At 40.2% G+C, this 6,592-nt stretch overlaps 1 long non-coding RNA gene across 1 annotated transcript; it reads right to left on the reverse strand.

Moving 5' to 3' along the window:
* Positions 1–3,495: 3,495 nt before the first annotated feature.
* Positions 3,496–5,786, reverse strand: LOC140704115 (uncharacterized). The gene is made up of 2 exons (XR_012083239.2): positions 5,645–5,786; positions 3,496–4,086 (listed from the first exon to the last, which is right to left on the reverse strand). It is a non-coding gene; the product is annotated as an uncharacterized LOC140704115 (long non-coding RNA).
* Positions 5,787–6,592: the final 806 nt, after the last annotated feature.

Raw genomic sequence — 6,592 nt, forward strand, 5'->3', positions numbered from 1 at the left:
CTTCTTCTCCTGTTGTGCATAAAGGGTCTAGGACTCATTGCAGTACAGGAGTGTGCTCAGGACACAGGCTCTATAGACCTGGATCTTGGTATATGCTGTGAGCTTCTTACTGAGCCATACTCTCTTTGTGAGTCTAGAAAACATGATAGCTGACTTGCCAAAGCGTTTATCCAGCTCGACATCTAGGGAGAGAGTGTCAGAGATCGTTGAGCCAAGGTAAACAAAGTCATGAACAACCTCCAATTCTTGCGTGGAGATGGTAATAGAAGGAGGTGAGTCCTCGCCCTAGCCTATGACTTGTGTTTTCTTCAGGCTGATTGTTAGCCCAAAGTCTTGGCATGCCTTGCTAAAATGATTCATGAGTTGTTGGAGGTCTTTACCAGAGTGGGCAACAATGGCTGCATCATCGGCGAAGAGGAAGTCCCGCATGCATTTCAGCTGGACTTTGGTCTTCATTCTTAATCTAGAGAGATTAAAGAGCTTTCCATCTGATCTAGTCCAGAGATAGACACCTTCTGTTGCAGTTCCAAAGGCCTGCTTCAGCATGACAGCAAAAAAGATCCCAAAAAGGGTTGGTGCGAGGACACAGCCCTGTTTCACTCTGCTTTGGATGTCAGAGGGATCTGATGTCGAGCCACCAAAAACTACAGTGCCCCTCATTTCCCCATGAAAGGACCTGATGACATTAAGGAGTCGAGGTGGACATCCAGTCTTGGGAAGTATTTTAAAAAGGCCGTCCCTGCTAACCAAATCAAAGGCTTTCATGAGCTCTATGAAGGCCACAAAGAGTGGCTGTTGTTCCCTGCATAGACAGAACTCTTGAGCAGTAGCAGTCAAGGGAGGCACTGGAGGGGAAAGAACAGCAAAACAAAGCAGAGGAGAAGGATGCTGGGGAGAGAACACTGTGGAGAAAAAAAAAAGGAAAATCGTGACATTTAGAAGCAAAGAAAAGAGAAGACACTCTTCACCAGTGCAAATGCAAAACTACTTTCAGATTCTTGAAGCGGAGTCTTGAAGAAGCATGCACAGGATGTTATCCAGGAGACCCCATGAGAGGCCATGAGAGAGGCTGAAGCTCAGTCAAAGAGAGTCATTGAATCAACACCCTATTTAAAAAAAGACAGAAGTTGTACAGTGGGGGCTTGACTTGAGAACTTAATCCATATTGGAAGGCGGTTCTCAAGTCAAAAAGTTCTCAGGTCAAATCTGCATTTCCCATAGGAATGCATTGAAAACCATTTGATCCGTAGCTGCTCTTTTCCGTCCATAGAAACTAATGGGAAGCTGCTATTCTGCCTTCGACCACTAGAGGGGGATATTTTGTTTCTTTTTTTCTTAGGTCAGGAAATGTTCAGGGAAGGTAGGGAAAATACAGTCCAGGCAGTACCAGGCAGTCTGAAGACTGTCTCCCAATCCACTCTCTAAATGCTGGGAGGAGTGAGGAAGCAGACAGGCACCCTTTTCACTGGCCAACAGTTAACTGAAAGTTCAAATTTTGCACTTTCCCTGCCTCCCACATGGTTTTTTTCAGTTCTTAACTCAAATCTAAGTATGTAAGTCAAGTCAATATTTTCCTATGAGAGCGGTTCTTAAGTCAAAATGTTCTTAACTCAAGCCGTTCTTAAGTCAAGACCCCACTGTAGTAGGAGATGCCCTACTACTGTGTGGGATTGAAATTAAAATACGCTGGGAAGATCCACAGATCTGCCAGGTATGCTGTCTCCTTGGAGAATGGATTAGGGAAGTGACAGAAGGATATGCCTTCATTCATAAAACCCACAGAAGCATATCCCTTTCTTCTGATCCATGTGGGAACAAACAACACATCCAAGAGGACCAATGAAGAAATCAGGGATGGGGACTTGGGTCACAGGACTCATTGTCAAGTCAGACTTAAGTCACATGGGTGATTTGACTTGGACTTGACTCAGGTTTTCCCTCCAACGACTCAGACTTGCTTAATGACACAGAGGCCAGTCACCCTCCCTGGGGAAAAAAGCTTGTTTTTAATAGGGACTCAGACTTGGGGTCTGGGGACTCAGGACTGAGTACCAAAAACCCGGACTTGGACTTGAGACTTGGCCCCAAAGATTTGCCAACATCCCTGGAATAAATCACAGCAGACTTTGAAGCGCATTTGGGTCCAGATCGTCTTCTCAACCACCATGCCAGTACTCAGAAGATAAAGAGAAAGGGAGAAGAAAATATTCTGGTTGAATGACTAGCTATGAAGGTGGTGCTGATGTGAGGTATTCGGATTCTGGGACAATGGGTTATGCTTTATGGAAGATGAATTGCTGGAAGTGATGGGTTGCACCTCAAAAGAACTGAGAAGAATGTGTTTGGCCACAGCATGAAGAACCATCAGGAGGGTTTTAAACTGAGGAAGGGAGACACAAGCTTAGAGGAAAAGATAGATGTATCATTATGTACAATAAAGAGGAAGAGACCAAGCAGCCCAATCAGAGGAACAGACCAAGCAGCTCTAATGGGAAACAATAATAATGTTCATTAAAATGTAGAAAGGAAAGTGGGCCACAAATCACACAATTTCTGGTGTTTATATATGAATGTCAGGACTATGGGAAACAAACAAGAAGAACTGGAGATCGTGATTCAGGAGAATAAATATGACTTGATAGGGATAACTGAAACTTGATGGGATAACGCCCATGACTGGAATATGGCAACTGAAATAAATAAATTGTTCAAAAAAGACAGAAAGAAAAGAAAGGGAGATGGAGTAACAGTATATGTCAAAAACACATATTCCTGCACAGAAATACATAAGGATGACTTTGGTTGTCCCATTGAGAGCATTCGAATCAATATAATTGGGGTAAAAACAAAAGGAATGTGGTAATTGGAGTCTACTACCAACCACCTAATCAAGAAGAAGATGCAAATGAAACCTGTGCAAAACAAATTTCAAGAAGTTCAAAAGGAAACAATGTAGGAGTAATTGGATGTTTCGTTTATCCTGATACAGTATCTGTTGGGAGGCAAATTCTGCCGAATTTGGCCTTTCCAAGAAATTCCTGGCTTATGTAGCTGATAAAAAGTGGAGGAAGAAAATAGAGGAGTGGCTATTCTTGACTTCATCTGATCCTGATCTGGATAAATGACTCCCTCAGGAGTCTACAAAGATTTATAGTCCTCCCAGATAAAGAGAAAAGATTCTATGATTCATAATAACTGACATTATCCCAGTAAAGGTGTAATACCAGAATTAAACCAAATAATAAGTGACAATAAGCCTCTCTAAATTCATCTGGGTATATCATTATAAATGTCTTCATTCTTGTAATAATTCCAGGCCACTCCAGAAGCTGTTAATTCTGTACAAGTTCTACTTATATCCATGACTTCTACTTTCCATATGAAAAACATGTATTACATAAATGTAAGTTTTGAGAAGTGACTTGCATGTTGCTTTATTTTGCAAAAATCATCCTTACAACTACAAACTAAGCTGTAGGCACAAATACTCTAAAATATGAAAAATGAATTTAAGTTTTATTTGAATATAAAACATATGAGTGTTGAAATACAGGAGCATCTTCACTAACTGTACAGACCCTTTCAAGAATAAAAATTAATAATAATGGCTTATAGCCTAATAAGGTAAAGAATGCGTCTTTATAATATTTCATTTAAAAGTAAAAAGCAATATAAATTTAAAAGCTTCAAAAGCTTTTTAAAAATACATTAGAGAGCATCAGAATTTTTATAATGAGAAAATACAAAGTGAAAAGCATTATTCCGTTCTAAGCATGTAGTTGACACACCGAAAAGTATTTTCTGTAAAAGAGAAAAGTTCACACAGCTTTCTCAGCCAAAGTCTATGGAGGAAATGTAGTATTGAAGGCTTTTCACAGCCGAGATCCGATGGTGGTTGTAGGTTTTTTGGGCTGTTTGACTGTGTTCTTGAGGTAGTTCTTCCTAACGTTTCACCAGTCTCTGTAACCAGCATCTTCAGAGGACAGGAGCTACAGCCCTCTCTGTGTTCTGGTGTAGTGTGTGGGATTGTTCAGTATTTGTAGCTGTGGGATTAGATTTTTGTTCCTTCGGGAGATTGGGTGATTCCTGTAATCAGGGTGTAACAAGAAAAAAAAATGCTCAGAGAGGACCTGAACAGAAAAAAAAGACATACAGGAAGTGAAAAGTCAGGCTACAAATGAAGAGTACAGTCAAGTAGCAAAGAATGGTAGGGAGTAGGAAGGCCAAAGCTGAGGATAAAATGAGGTTAGCAAGAGACACAACAAAAAACACACAAAAAAATCATTCATGAAGTGCTTGTGTAGCAAAAATAAGCAGTGGCTCAGCTACTCAGTGGGGATGAAATAATGAGAACAGATGCCAAAGAAAAGGCAGAAGTGCACAATTCCTATTTCGGGTCTGTCTTTTACCAAGAGACAGTCTATGACTCTTCAAAAGGGGCAAAAAAGAGGAACCTGGGAACTAAAGGTACCTAATTTGTTACCTCTCCCAGTTTGAGAAGGAGCCATTGACAAGCACTCTCTGAGCATGATTCTTTTACCAACTGTGTCTCCACCTGACACATTTATAATCTGCTCTGGAATTGATGTCAGGCTGACTGGTCTGAATTGGAACAGATTCATAAAAGGGCAACAAGGGTGATCAGGGGACTGGAACTCAGGCCCATGAGGAAAGACTGAAGGAATTGAGCATGTTTAGCATTGAGAAAAGAAGACTGAGGGAAGACATGACAGCACTTTTCAAATACTTGAAAGGCAATCATACAGAGGAGGGGACAGATCTGGTCTTGATCTCCCGAGAGTGCAGGACACATAATAATAGGCTCAAGTTACAGGAAGCCAGATTTTGAATATCAGAAAAAATCTAATTGTTTAGAGCAGTACAATTACTTTGGGAGGTGATTCAAGAGAAAATTGAACAATCACCTGTCAGATCTGCTTTGATTTAGATTCTTACATTGAGCAGGGGTTAGTCTCAGTGGCCCCTTCCAATTCCATCATTTGATGATTAAATGATTCTGTGATTCTGGACTATTGCTCCAAAAATCCCACAGCCAGCCTGGCCAATAGCCATGAATATAGCCCTGAGGATGTAGCTTAGAAATATCACTGGAGTGTTTCATCTTCAGCTTCACCTGGGGCTTAGGACTTTGTTTTTTTTTTTTGGGGGGGGGAAATCTTTAAAGGCACATAGAATGTGACTTTTTCATCTTGTTGCATTACTCATTGGTTCTGGGTAGCCCTGTTGATGTTCTTGCTGTTACAATCCTGTACAACAATGGAACCAATTACCTTGGGAGGTGGTGAGTGCTTCAATGCTGAAGGCATTCAAGAAGAAAATTGGGTTCTACTTTGATCTTGATTGCTATATTGAGGAGGGGGTTGGGCTCAATGTCCTTATCGGCCCCTTCCAACTTCATTATTCTATGATTCTATGATTAAAGCTCCAAGTTTTCTAGAAGAAGATCAAGTCACTTATTTCCAATGTACTGTATGCCAGAAAGGAGGTACATAGGTACAATGCTGTCTTCCTGTCTCCAGATGGGCAAAATGGAAAAACAGCTTTTGGCCTTATTTTGGAAAGTAGGGAAGGGCTTTGCTTGCTTGTTTGCTGTGTGCCAACAAACTGAAAGGGGGTAACTTACCTTGGCTTCTTTCCATGTGCAAACATAATCAGCAATATGAGTACTACAGACGTTTCTCATAAGAAGGAGAATAGGAAGAGACACAGGAAATGGAATTGCCTCCAAGTCAAAGCGGTTCAGTCAGCATGATTTCAGTTCAAAACTGTCAAGTCCAAAAGGTAATTAGAACAGCATATATAGAGAAAAAAGAAAGACCACCGCCACCACCCACAATATATGATCTCTGCCTGTAATGCTACCACTATGTTTTCACCTGAGACATCTAATTGTTTGTGTCCATTGCTGCACCTAAATTTGGTATGTCGTGCATGCACAGTACTTTGCCTCCATCTCAGTTTCCTCAAATTGTTTATTTATTTATTTAATATGTCACCTTTCCCCTCCATAGGGGACCCAAGGTGGCTCACAACAATTAAAATCATACAACAATGACAATTTAAAATGCTGTACAAAACAATATATTTTAAACTATTATTGTTGGAGTCATAAAAAGAATTAAATACTAGCCAGGATTAAAAACAATTTTGAAATAATTAAAATTATATATAAAATTATATATATATATAATTACACATTTCAAGAGAGACACACAGAGAGATTTCCCTAGACAGTTGTCACTTAAAAGCTTGCCTGCACTACTCTGGGGGACCAGATTACATCTTCCTTGGCTAATTCTAAATCCTGGGCAGGTGGGTACTGAGAAAAGGCATCCTGGATGGGATCTTTTCAGAATGATTCAGTAAGTAAAGCATGGGCACCAAAACACATGGTAGAGGAAACTGAAAGTGAATTTTGGTAAATTTAAGTTACTATTATTAGGTATGAGAATGGGAATATCTGTCCTGGAAATGTGCTTGTAATCTAGGCAGCCATACTTGCTTCAACTTAAAATATCTTTTTCTTTACATAACTTTTGAATAACATCAGGGATACCAATCCACAAAAGTG

Source organism: Pogona vitticeps, chromosome 2, assembly GCF_051106095.1.
Source record: "Pogona vitticeps strain Pit_001003342236 chromosome 2, PviZW2.1, whole genome shotgun sequence".
NCBI lineage: Eukaryota > Metazoa > Chordata > Lepidosauria > Squamata > Agamidae > Pogona > Pogona vitticeps.